Source organism: Salmo trutta, unplaced genomic scaffold (assembly GCF_901001165.1).
Source record: "Salmo trutta unplaced genomic scaffold, fSalTru1.1, whole genome shotgun sequence".
Lineage (NCBI taxonomy): Eukaryota > Metazoa > Chordata > Actinopteri > Salmoniformes > Salmonidae > Salmo > Salmo trutta.
The window spans coordinates 496,241-509,940 of NW_021822543.1; the positions used below are offsets into that span (position 1 = coordinate 496,241).

The 13,700-nt window shown below is 46.5% G+C and overlaps 1 pseudogene; it reads right to left on the reverse strand.

The window, feature by feature from the left end:
- LOC115182590 (tudor domain-containing protein 3-like) overlaps positions 1-13,700 on the reverse strand; it is a 28,271-nt pseudogene that overhangs the window by 11,642 nt on the left and 2,929 nt on the right.

Below are 13,700 nucleotides of genomic sequence, written 5' to 3' on the forward strand. Positions count from 1 at the left end.
CAGTTGTAATTGAGAACTTGTTCTCAACTGGCTTTCCTGGTTAAATAAAGTTGAAATAAAATAAATAAAATTGGTAAGTCATGGTATTTAACACGATGTAAAGAGGAGCAGGCAGCACGCAGCAGGCGGCACGCAGCAGGCAGCAGGCAGCACGCAGCAGGCAGCACGCAGCAGGCAGCACTCAGCACGCAGCACTCAGCACGCGGCAGGCAGCACGCGGCAGGCGGCAGGCAGCACGCAGCAGGCAGCACGCGGCAGGCAGCACGCGGCAGGCAGCAGGCGGCAGGCAGCAGGCGGCAGGCAGCACGCGGCAGGCAGCACGCGGCAGGCAGCACGCGGCAGGCAGCACGCAGCAGGCAGGCTGTACGATTGTTTATCCCACAGGCAGCTCAAGATTAATTTGATGGACAGTTCTGGACGCCTCGTGAAGGACGTTAAAGTCCCACTTCAGAAGCGACCTTCCTTTACAGACAAGTAAAATACCCGTTCAGCCGGGCGCCTCGAATCCATCTCCAGAGGTTTGGTGTTGGCATTTAAACAGCTGTCGTGTTCCCTCACAGACACACAAACACACCGTAGCAGAGGGGCTTTCAAGGGGATATGACTGAGGGAGACAGAACTTCACTGTCTGGACCTAGTTGTCCTTATTACGTCCATTATTCTGCATCGTGAATGAATTATTCTGCATCGTGAATGAATTCTTCTGCATCATGAATGAATTCTTCTGCATCGTGAATGAATTCTTCTGCATCGTGAATGAATTATTCTGCATCGTGAATGAATTATTCTGCATTGTGAATTAATTATTCTGCATCGTGAATTAATTATTCTGCATCGTGAATTAATAGGATCATTATTCTGCATTGTGAATGAATTCTTCTGCATCGTGAATGAATTCTTCTGCATCGTGAATGAATTCTTCTGCATCGTGAATGAATTCTTCTGCATCGTGAATGAATTCTTCTGCATCGTGAATGAATTCTTCTGCATCGTGAATGAATTCTTCTGCATCGTGAATGAATTATTCTGCATCGTGAATTAATTATTCTGCATCGTGAATTAATAGGATCATTATTCTGCATTGTGAATGAGTTATTCTGCATCGTGAATGAGTTATTCTGCATCGTGAATGAATTACTCTGCATCGTGAATGAATTATTCTGCATCGTGAATGAATTATTCTGCATCGTGAATGAATTATTCTGCATCGTGAATGAATTATTCTGCATTGTGAATTAATAGGATCATTATTCTGCATCGTGAATTAATTATTCTGCATCGTGAATTAATAGGATCATTATTCTGCATTGTAAATTGACGTGGAATTTTCAGATTTTTTTGTATCGTTTTAACAGAAAATTATATGTAGAAAAATGCAGATTAAACGTTAAGCAAAATTGTCCATTGGTCCCATCCCTGACGTGTACACACACCCATGCTTCAATTCTAGATACTGTCTTTTAATCGGAGACATGAGAAACAAATACAAATAAAATCGAAACAAACGTCATTATATACCGTATATAAACAAAGAAGGGGGAAACGAACATCAATGCCAGAGTTCAGTAAAAATGGCATGATCCCAAACTCTGGTTTCAAACATCTAAATACGTGAAATGAGCCCAAACATCAAACAGTAACTTCCCCTCATGAAAGGCAGGAAATGAAACCCATCCCTCTCTGTTGGCTGTGTCCATTTCCCCTCTGTGGTGAACCATATGTCAGTTTGTCCCCATGCCTACCCACTGATGTCAGAGACTTAACTAACGGCAGCACTGTTTTATACAGCTTAATACCCTCTGTAGAGAGACACACAGACCATCTGGCTGGCTCCTCACTATAACCACCAGAGGAGAGGACAGGACGACAGGACGACTACAGCACCAGACTACAGCACCAGAGACTACAGCGCCAGAGACAGGACTACAGCACCAGAGACTACAGCACCAGACTACAGCACCAGAGACTACAGCACCAGAGATAGGACGACGGCACCAGACTACAGCACCAGACTACAGCACCAGAGACTACAGCACCAGATACAGGACGACGGCGCCAGAGACTACAGCACCAGAGACTACAGCACCAGAGACAGGACTACAGCACCAGAGACTACAGCACCAGAGACTACAGCACCAAAGACAGGACTACAGCACCAGAGACTACAGCACCAGAGACTACAGCACCAGAGACTATAACACCAGAGACTACAGGACCAGAGACTATAACACCAGAGACTATAACACCAGAGACTATAACACCAGAGACAGGACTACAGCACCAGAGACTACAGCACCAGAGACTATAACACCAGAGACTAAGGCACCAGAGACTACGGCACCAGAGACTATAACACCAGAGACTATAACACCAGAGACAATAACACCAGAGACTACAGCACCAGAGACTACAGCACCAGAGACTACAGCACCAGAGACTATAACACCAGAGACTACAGCACCAGAGATTATAACACCAGAGACTACAGCACCAGAGACTACAGCACCAGAGACTACAGCACCAGAGACTACAGCACCAGAGACTACAGCACCAGAGACTATAACACCAGAGACAGGACTACAGCACCAGAGACTATAACACCAGAGACAGGACTACAGCACCAGAGACTACAGCACCAGAGACTATAACACCAGAGACAGGACTACAGCACCAGAGACAGGACGACGGCACCAGAGACAGGACTACGGCACCAGACTACAGCCCCAGAGACTACAGCACCAGAGACTACAGCACCTGAGACAGGACGACGGCACCAGAGACAGGACTACGGCACCAGACTACAGCACCAGAGACTACAGCACCAGAGACTACAGCACCAGAGACAGGACTACGGCACCAGAGACTACAGCACCAGCGACTACAGCACCAGAGACTACAGCACCAGAGACAGGACTACAGCACCAGAGACTACAACACCAGAGACTACAGCACCAGAGACTACAGCACCAGAGACTACAGCACCAGAGACAGGACTACAGCACCAGACTACAGCACCAGACTACAGCACCAGAGATAGGACGACGGCACCAGAGACAGGACTACAGCACCAGAGACTACAGCACCAGACTACAGCACCAGACTACAGCACCAGAGATAGGACGACGGCACCAGAGACAGGACTACAGCACCAGAGACTACAGCACCAGAGACTACAGCACCAGAGACTACAGCACCAGAGACTACAGCACCAGAGACTACAGCACCAGAGACAGGACTACTGCACCAGAGACTACAGCACCAGAGACAGGACTACAGCACCAGAGACTACAACACCAGAGACTACAACACCAGAGACTACAACACCAGAGACTACAGCACCAGAGACTACAACACCAGAGACTACAGCACCAGAGACTATAACACCAGAGACTATAACACCAGAGACTATAACACCAGAGACTACAGCACCAGAGACTACAGCACCAGAGACTACAGCACCAGAGACTAGAGCACCAGAGACTACAGCACCAGAGACAGGACTACAGCACCAGAGACTACAACACCAGAGATTATAACACCAGAGACAGGACTACAGCACCAGAGACTATAACACCAGAGACTATAACACCAGAGACTATAACACCAGAGACTACAGCACCAGAGACTATAACACCAAAGACTACAGCACCAGAGACTACAGCACCAGAGACTACAGCACCAGAGACTATAACACCAGAGACTATAACACCAGAGACAGGACTACAGCACCAGAGACTATAACACCAGAGACTATAACACCAGAGACAGGACTACAGCACCAGAGACTACAGCACCAGACTACAGCACCAGAGACTACAGCACCAGAGACTACAGCACCAGAGACAGGACTACAGCACCAGAGACTACAACACCAGAGATTATAACACCAGAGACAGGACTACAGCACCAGAGACTACAGCACCAGAGACAGGACTACAGCACCAGAGACTACAACACCAGAGATTATAACACCAGAGACAGGACTACAGCACCAGAGACTATAACACCAGAGACTATAACACCAGAGACTATAACACCAGAGACTACAGCACCAGAGACTATAACACCAAAGACTACAGCACCAGAGACTACAGCACCAGAGACTACAGCACCAGAGACTATAACACCAGAGACTATAACACCAGAGACAGGACTACAGCACCAGCGACTACAGCACCAGAGACTGTAACACCAGAGACTACAGCACCAGAGACTACAGCACCAGAGACTATAACACCAGAGACAGGACTACAGGACTAGAGACAGGACTACAGGACTAGACAGTGTGGAGCTCTGTATTAACATGTGTTATAATCCTGACCTATTTGATTTGTTTGATGACAGATGGATCAGAAACAAAGAGGGTGAAATATTAAGAGGAAACAGAAGTGTGAAAGCTGGACATGGAGGTTGAACCCTGCTCTCCAGAGGGGAACGGAACATGTCCATGGAGCTGGGTTACCCACTCCAACACAGATTTACACCACACCATTTCTTTAAAAATATATATTTCTTATAAAAATGTACAATATTTGAAGGAATTTTGAATGACAGTTAATCTTTGATGCTGGAAAAAAAGAGTGTGAATCAGAAAGACAAACAGGATGAAGAAAATTATTATCTGAAAATTCCCCCTTTTCAATAAATGTCACAAATAGATGTAACAAACTGCTATGTGCTTTGTGAAAATATCAGGTTGAAAGCAGACACAACGGGATAAAGATAGAGGGAGGGAACGATCCCTGATGCTACCTCACTCTCCCACCAAGGTGCATGAATTCAGGAGCAAAGTGAAGTAGAGACACTTCTTTATTGTTAAAACCAACACCTTTCAACTGTAGCCAACAACCCTGATGAAGACTATTGGTAAAGGAAGGACCCCTAACTGTACCTTGTAGGGAGAAGACTATTGGTAAAGGAAGGACCCCTAACTGTACCTTGTAGAGAGAAGACTATTGGTAAAGGAAGGACCCCTAACTGTACCTTGTAGGGAGAAGACTATTGGTAAAGGAAGGACCCCTAACTGTACCTTGTAGGGAGAAGACTATTGGTAAAGGAAGGACCCCTAACTGTACCTTGTAGAGAGAAGACTATTGGTAAAGGAAGGACCTCTAACTGTACCTTGTAGGGAGAAGACTATTGGTAAAGGAAGGACCCCTAACTGTACCTTGTAGGGAGAAGACTATTGGTAAAGGAAGGACCCCTAACTGTACCTTGTAGGGAGAAGACTATTGGTAAAGGAAGGACCCCTAACTGTACCTTGTAGGGAGAAGACTATTGGTAAAGGAAGGACAGGACCTCTAACTGTACCTTGTAGGGAGAAGACTATTGGTAAAGGAAGGACCTCTAACTGTACCTTGTAGGGAGAAGACTATTGGTAAAGGAAGGACCCCTAACTGTACCTTGTAGGGAGAAGACTATTGGTAAAGGAAGGACCTCTAACTGTACCTTGTAGGGAGAAGACTATTGGTAAAGGAAGGACCCCTAACTGTACCTTGTAGAGAGAAGACTATTGGTAAAGGAAGGACCCCTAACTGTACCTTGTAGGGAGAAGACTATTGGTAAAGGAAGGACCCCTAACTGTACCTTGTAGGGAGAAGAATATTGGTAAAGGAAGGACCCCTAACTGTACCTTGTAGAGAGAAGACTATTGGTAAAGGAAGGACAGGACCCCTAACTGTACCTTGTAGGGAGAAGACTATTGGTAAAGGAAGGACCCCTAACTGTACCTTGTAGGGAGAAGACTATTGGTAAAGGAAGGACCCCTAACTGTACCTTGTAGAGAGAAGACTATTGGTAAAGGAAGGACAGAACCTCTAACTGTACCTTGTAGGGAGAAGACTATTGGTAAAGGAAGGACCCCTAACTGTACCTTGTAGGGAGAAGACTATCGGTAAAGGAAGGACCCCTAACTGTACCTTGTAGGGAGAAGACTATTGGTAAAGGAAGGACAGAACCTCTAACTGTAACTTGTAGGGAGAAGACTATTGGTAAAGGAAGGACAGGACCCCTAACTGTACCTTGTAGGGAGAAGACTATTGGTAAAGGAAGGACTCCTAACTGTACCTTGTAGGGAGAACACTATTGGTAAAGGAAGGACCCCTAACTGTACCTTGTAGGTAGAAGACTATTGGTAAAGGAAGGACCCCTAACTGTACCTTGTAGGGAGAAGACTATTGGTAAAGGAAGGACCCCTAACTGTACCTTGTAGAGAGAAGACTATTGGTAAAGGAAGGACCCCTAAATGTACCTTGTAGAGAGAACACTATTGGTAAAGGAAGGACCTCTAACTGTACCTTGTAGGGAGAAGACTATTGGTAAAGGAAGGACCCCTAACTGTACCTTGTAGGGAGAAGACTATTGGTAAAGGAAGGACCTCTAACTGTACCTTGTAGGGAGAAGACTATTGGTAAAGGAAGGACCCCTAACTGTACCTTGTAGAGAGAAGACTATTGGTAAAGGAAGGACTCCTAACTGTACCTTGTAGGGAGAAGACTATTGGTAAAGGAAGGACTCCTAACTGTACCTTGTAGGGAGAAGACTATTGGTAAAGGAAGGACAGGACCCCTAACTGTACCTTGTAGAGAGAAGACTATTGGTAAAGGAAGGACCCCTAACTGTACCTTGTAGGGAGAAGACTATTGGTAAAGGAAGGACCCCTAACTGTACCTTGTAGGGAGAAGACTATTGGTAAAGGAAGGACAGGACCCCTAACTGTACCTTGTAGAGAGAAGACTATTGGTAAAGGAAGGACCCCTAACTGTACCTTGTAGAGAGAAGACTATTGGTAAAGGAAGGACCCCTAACTGTACCTTGTAGGGAGAAGACTATTGGTAAAGGAAGGACCCCTAACTGTACGTTGTAGGGAGAAGACTATTGGTAAAGGAAGGACCTCTAACTGTACCTTGTAGGGAGAAGACTATTGGTAAAGGAAGGACCCCTAACTGTACCTTGTAGGGAGAAGACTATTGGTAAAGGAAGGACCCCTAACTGTACCTTGTAGGGAGAAGACTATTGGTAAAGGAAGGACAGGACCCCTAACTGTACCTTGTAGAGAGGAGACTATTGGTAAAGGAAGGACCCCTAACTGTACCTTGTAGAGAGAAGACTATTGGTAAAGGAAGGACCCCTAACTGTACCTTGTAGGGAGAAGACTATTGGTAAAGGAAGGACCCCTAACTGTACCTTGTAGGGAGAAGACTATTGGTAAAGGAAGGACCCCTAACTGTACCTTGTAGGGAGAAGACTATTGGTAAAGGAAGGACCCCTAACTGTACCTTGTAGGGAGAAGACTATTGGTAAAGGAAGGACAGGACCTCTAACTGTACCTTGTAGGGAGAAGACTATTGGTAAAGGAAGGACCTCTAACTGTACCTTGTAGGGAGAAGACTATTGGTAAAGGAAGGACCCCTAACTGTACCTTGTAGGGAGAAGACTATTGGTAAAGGAAGGACCTCTAACTGTACCTTGTAGGGAGAAGACTATTGGTAAAGGAAGGACCCCTAACTGTACCTTGTAGAGAGAAGACTATTGGTAAAGGAAGGACCCCTAACTGTACCTTGTAGGGAGAAGACTATTGGTAAAGGAAGGACCCCTAACTGTACCTTGTAGGGAGAAGAATATTGGTAAAGGAAGGACCCCTAACTGTACCTTGTAGAGAGAAGACTATTGGTAAAGGAAGGACAGGACCCCTAACTGTACCTTGTAGGGAGAAGACTATTGGTAAAGGAAGGACCCCTAACTGTACCTTGTAGGGAGAAGACTATTGGTAAAGGAAGGACCCCTAACTGTACCTTGTAGAGAGAAGACTATTGGTAAAGGAAGGACAGAACCTCTAACTGTACCTTGTAGGGAGAAGACTATTGGTAAAGGAAGGACCCCTAACTGTACCTTGTAGGGAGAAGACTATCGGTAAAGGAAGGACCCCTAACTGTACCTTGTAGGGAGAAGACTATTGGTAAAGGAAGGACAGAACCTCTAACTGTAACTTGTAGGGAGAAGACTATTGGTAAAGGAAGGACAGGACCCCTAACTGTACCTTGTAGGGAGAAGACTATTGGTAAAGGAAGGACTCCTAACTGTACCTTGTAGGGAGAACACTATTGGTAAAGGAAGGACCCCTAACTGTACCTTGTAGGTAGAAGACTATTGGTAAAGGAAGGACCCCTAACTGTACCTTGTAGGGAGAAGACTATTGGTAAAGGAAGGACCCCTAACTGTACCTTGTAGAGAGAAGACTATTGGTAAAGGAAGGACCCCTAAATGTACCTTGTAGAGAGAACACTATTGGTAAAGGAAGGACCTCTAACTGTACCTTGTAGGGAGAAGACTATTGGTAAAGGAAGGACCCCTAACTGTACCTTGTAGGGAGAAGACTATTGGTAAAGGAAGGACCTCTAACTGTACCTTGTAGGGAGAAGACTATTGGTAAAGGAAGGACCCCTAACTGTACCTTGTAGAGAGAAGACTATTGGTAAAGGAAGGACTCCTAACTGTACCTTGTAGGGAGAAGACTATTGGTAAAGGAAGGACTCCTAACTGTACCTTGTAGGGAGAAGACTATTGGTAAAGGAAGGACAGGACCCCTAACTGTACCTTGTAGAGAGAAGACTATTGGTAAAGGAAGGACCCCTAACTGTACCTTGTAGGGAGAAGACTATTGGTAAAGGAAGGACCCCTAACTGTACCTTGTAGGGAGAAGACTATTGGTAAAGGAAGGACAGGACCCCTAACTGTACCTTGTAGAGAGAAGACTATTGGTAAAGGAAGGACCCCTAACTGTACCTTGTAGAGAGAAGACTATTGGTAAAGGAAGGACCCCTAACTGTACCTTGTAGGGAGAAGACTATTGGTAAAGGAAGGACCCCTAACTGTACGTTGTAGGGAGAAGACTATTGGTAAAGGAAGGACCTCTAACTGTACCTTGTAGGGAGAAGACTATTGGTAAAGGAAGGACCCCTAACTGTACCTTGTAGGGAGAAGACTATTGGTAAAGGAAGGACCCCTAACTGTACCTTGTAGGGAGAAGACTATTGGTAAAGGAAGGACAGGACCCCTAACTGTACCTTGTAGAGAGGAGACTATTGGTAAAGGAAGGACCCCTAACTGTACCTTGTAGAGAGAAGACTATTGGTAAAGGAAGGACCCCTAACTGTACCTTGTAGGGAGAAGACTATTGGTAAAGGAAGGACCCCTAACTGTACCTTGTAGGGAGAAGACTATTGGTAAAGGAAGGACCCCTAACTGTACCTTGTAGGGAGAAGACTATTGGTAAAGGAAGGACCCCTAACTGTACCTTGTAGGGAGAAGACTATTGGTAAAGGAAGGACCCCTAACTGTACCTTGTAGGGAGAAGACTATTGGTAAAGGAAGGACAGGACCCCTAACTGTACCTTGTAGAGAGAAGACTATTGGTAAAGGAAGGACCCCTAACTGTACCTTGTAGGGAGAAGACTATTGGTAAAGGAAGGACCCCTAACTGTACCTTGTAGGGAGAAGACTATTGGTAAAGGAAGGACCCCTAACTGTACCTTGTAGAGAGAAGACTATTGGTAAAGGAAGGACCCCTAACTGTACCTTGTAGAGAGAAGACTATTGGTAAAGGAAGGACCTCTAACTGTACCTTGTAGGGAGAAGACTATTGGTAAAGGAAGGACAGGACCCCTAACTGTACCTTGTAGGGAGAAGACTATTGGTAAAGGAAGGACAGGACCCCTAACTGTACCTTGTAGGGAGAAGACTATTGGTAAAGGAAGGACCTCTAACTGTACCTTGTAGGGAGAAGACTATTGGTAAAGGAAGGACCCCTAACTGTACCTTGTAGAGAGAAGACTATTGGTAAAGGAAGGACCCCTAACTGTACCTTGTAGAGAGAAGACTATTGGTAAAGGAAGGACCCCTAACTGTACCTTGTAGAGAGAAGACTATTGGTAAAGGAAGGACAGGACCCCTAACTGTACCTTGTAGAGAGAAGACTATTGGTAAAGGAAGGACCTCTAACTGTACCTTGTAGGGAGAAGACTATTGGTAAAGGAAGGACCCCTAACTGTACCTTGTAGGGAGAAGACTATTGGTAAAGGAAGGACAGGACCCCTAACTGTACCTTGTAGGGAGAAGACTATTGGTAAAGGAAGGACCCCTAACTGTACCTTGTAGGGAGAAGACTATTGGTAAAGGAAGGACCTCTAACTGTACCTTGTAGAGAGAAGACTATTGGTAAAGGAAGGACCCCTAACTGTATCTTGTAGAGAGAAGACTATTGGTAAATGAAGGACCCCTAACTGTACCTTGTAGGGAGAAGACTATTGGTAAAGGAAGGACCCCTAACTGTACCTTGTAGGGAGAAGACTATTGGTAAAGGAAGGACAGGACCCCTAACTGTACCTTGTAGGGAGAAGACTATTGGTAAAGGAAGGACAGGACCCCTAACTGTACCTTGTAGGGAGAAGACTATTGGTAAAGGAAGGACCCCTAACTGTACCTTGTAGGGAGAAGACTATTGGTAAAGGAAGGACCCCTAACTGTACCTTGTAGGGAGAAGACTATTGGTAAAGGAAGGACCTCTAACTGTACCTTGTAGAGAGAAGACTATTGGTAAAGGAAGGACCCCTAACTGTACCTTGTAGGGAGAAGACTATTGGTAAAGGAAGGACCCCTAACTGTACCTTGTAGGGAGAAGACTATTGGTAAAGGAAGGACCTCTAACTGTACCTTGTAGGGAGAAGACTATTGGTAAAGGAAGGACCCCTAACTGTACCTTGTAGAGAGAAGACTATTGGTAAAGGAAGGACCCCTAACTGTACCTTGTAGGGAGAAGACTATTGGTAAAGGAAGGACCCCTAACTGTACCTTGTAGGGAGAAGACTATTGGTAAAGGAAGGACCTCTAACTGTACCTTGTAGGGAGAAGACTATTGGTAAAGGAAGGACCCCTAACTGTACCTTGTAGGGAGAAGACTATTGGTAAAGGAAGGACCCCTAACTGTACCTTGTAGGGAGAAGACTATTGGTAAAGGAAGGACCCCTAACTGTACCTTGTAGAGAGAAGACTATTGGTAAAGGAAGGACCCCTAACTGTACCTTGTAGGGAGAAGACTATTGGTAAAGGAAGGACCCCTAACTGTACCTTGTAGAGAGAAGACTATTGGTAAAGGAAGCACCCCTAACTGTACCTTGTAGGGAGAAGACTATTGGTAAAGGAAGCACCCCTAACTGTACCTTGTAGGGAGAAGACTATTGGTAAAGGAAGGACCCCTAACTGTACCTTGTAGAGAGAAGACTATTGGTAAAGGAAGGACCCCTAACTGTACCTTGTAGGGAGAAGACTATTGGTAAAGGAAGGACAGGACCCCTAACTGTACCTTGTAGAGAGAACACTATTGGTAAAGGAAGGACCTCTAACTGTACCTTGTAGGGAGAAGACTATTGGTAAAGGAAGGACAGGACCCCTAACTGTACCTTGTAGAGAGAAGACTATTGGTAAAGGAAGGACCCCTAACTGTACCTTGTAGGGAGAAGACTATTGGTAAAGGAAGGACCCCTAACTGTACCTTGTAGGGAGAAGACTATTGGTAAAGGAAGGACAGGACCTCTAACTGTACCTTGTAGGGAGAAGACTATTGGTAAAGGAAGGACCCCTAACTGTACCTTGTAGGGAGAAGACTATTGGTAAAGGAAGGACCCCTAACTGTACCTTGTAGGGAGAAGACTATTGGTAAAGGAAGGACCTCTAACTGTACCTTGTAGAGAGAACACTATTGGTAAAGGAAGGACCCCTAACTGTACCTTGTAGGGAGAAGACTATTGGTAAAGGAAGGACCCCTAACTGTACCTTGTAGGGAGAAGACTATTGGTAAAGGAAGGACAGGACCCCTAACTGTACCTTGTAGGGAGAAGACTATTGGTAAAGGAAGGACCCCTAACTGTACCTTGTAGGGAGAAGACTATTGGTAAAGGAAGGACCCCTAACTGTACCTTGTAGGGAGAAGACTATTGGTAAAGGAAGGACCTCTAACTGTACCTTGTAGGGAGAAGACTATTGGTAAAGGAAGGACCCCTAACTGTACCTTGTAGGGAGAAGACTATTGGTAAAGGAAGGACCCCTAACTGTACCTTGTAGGGAGAAGACTATTGGTAAAGGAAGGACAGGACCCCTAACTGTACCTTGTAGAGAGAACACTATTGGTAAAGGAAGGACCTCTAACTGTACCTTGTAGGGAGAAGACTATTGGTAAAGGAAGGACAGGACCCCTAACTGTACCTTGTAGAGAGAAGACTATTGGTAAAGGAAGGACCCCTAACTGTACCTTGTAGGGAGAAGACTATTGGTAAAGGAAGGACCCCTAACTGTACCTTGTAGGGAGAAGACTATTGGTAAAGGAAGGACCTCTAACTGTACCTTGTAGAGAGAACACTATTGGTAAAGGAAGGACCCCTAACTGTACCTTGTAGGGAGAAGACTATTGGTAAAGGAAGGACCCCTAACTGTACCTTGTAGGGAGAAGACTATTGGTAAAGGAAGGACAGGACCCCTAACTGTACCTTGTAGGGAGAAGACTATTGGTAAAGGAAGGACCCCTAACTGTACCTTGTAGGGAGAAGACTATTGGTAAAGGAAGGACCCCTAACTGTACCTTGTAGGGAGAAGACTATTGGTAAAGGAAGGACCTCTAACTGTACCTTGTAGGGAGAAGACTATTGGTAAAGGAAGGACCCCTAACTGTACCTTGTAGGGAGAAGACTATTGGTAAAGGAAGGACCCCTAACTGTACCTTGTAGGGAGAAGACTATTGGTAAAGGAAGGACAGGACCCCTAACTGTACCTTGTAGGGAGAAGCTCCCCATCTTGGATTCCAGGAAGTCAAACAGAGTGCTGGGTCCTGACGGTCTTCCTCCTGCTCCCTCCTCCTCATCCTCACCCCCAAACCTACTGGACCTCCCCCGACCCCGGCCACGACCCCTTCCTCTGTCTGCTGCATGGAGGAAACAGACACAGCAGAAAAGTCACATTATCAATGGGATGCTATAGTTATTACGTAGTCGTAGGTCATGTGTTTAAGCATCTCTTCAGGGAGGGGCTTACCTCTGGGTGGGGGGGAGCAGGGCTTACCTCTGGGTGGGGGTCTGTTGGGTTCCTCGGGGGAAGGGGGGGGGGAGCAGGGCTTACCTCTGGGTGGGGGAGGGATGGGAACAGGGCTTACCTCTGGGTGGGGGAGGGATGGGAACAGGGCTTACCTCTGGGTGGGGGAGGGATGGGAACAGGGCTTACCTCTGGGTGGGGGAGGGATGGGAGCAGGGCTTACCTCTGGGTGGGGGAGGGATGGGAACAGGGCTTACCTCTGGGTGGGGGAGGGATGGGAACAGGGCTTACCTCGGTGGGGGAGGGATGGGAACAGGGCTTACCTCTGGGTGGGGGAGGGATGGGAACAGGGCTTACCTCGGTGGGGGAGGGATGGGAACAGGGCTTACCTCTGGGTGGGGGTCTGCTCGGTTCCTCGGGGGGGGGGGGGGTTTGAAGGTCCCCGTCAGTAGACTGTTGAGAGCCACCTCCATGTTGTTGTTGTTGTCCATCAGGGCCTGACGAGCATCCTCCTTATCAAACCCCATCTCCATAATGTCCCTTAGGGCCCGCTCATCCACCTAGAGGGAGGGGGGATGGAGGGAGGGGGGGATGGGAGGGGGGGGGGGGAGGGGGGGATGGGA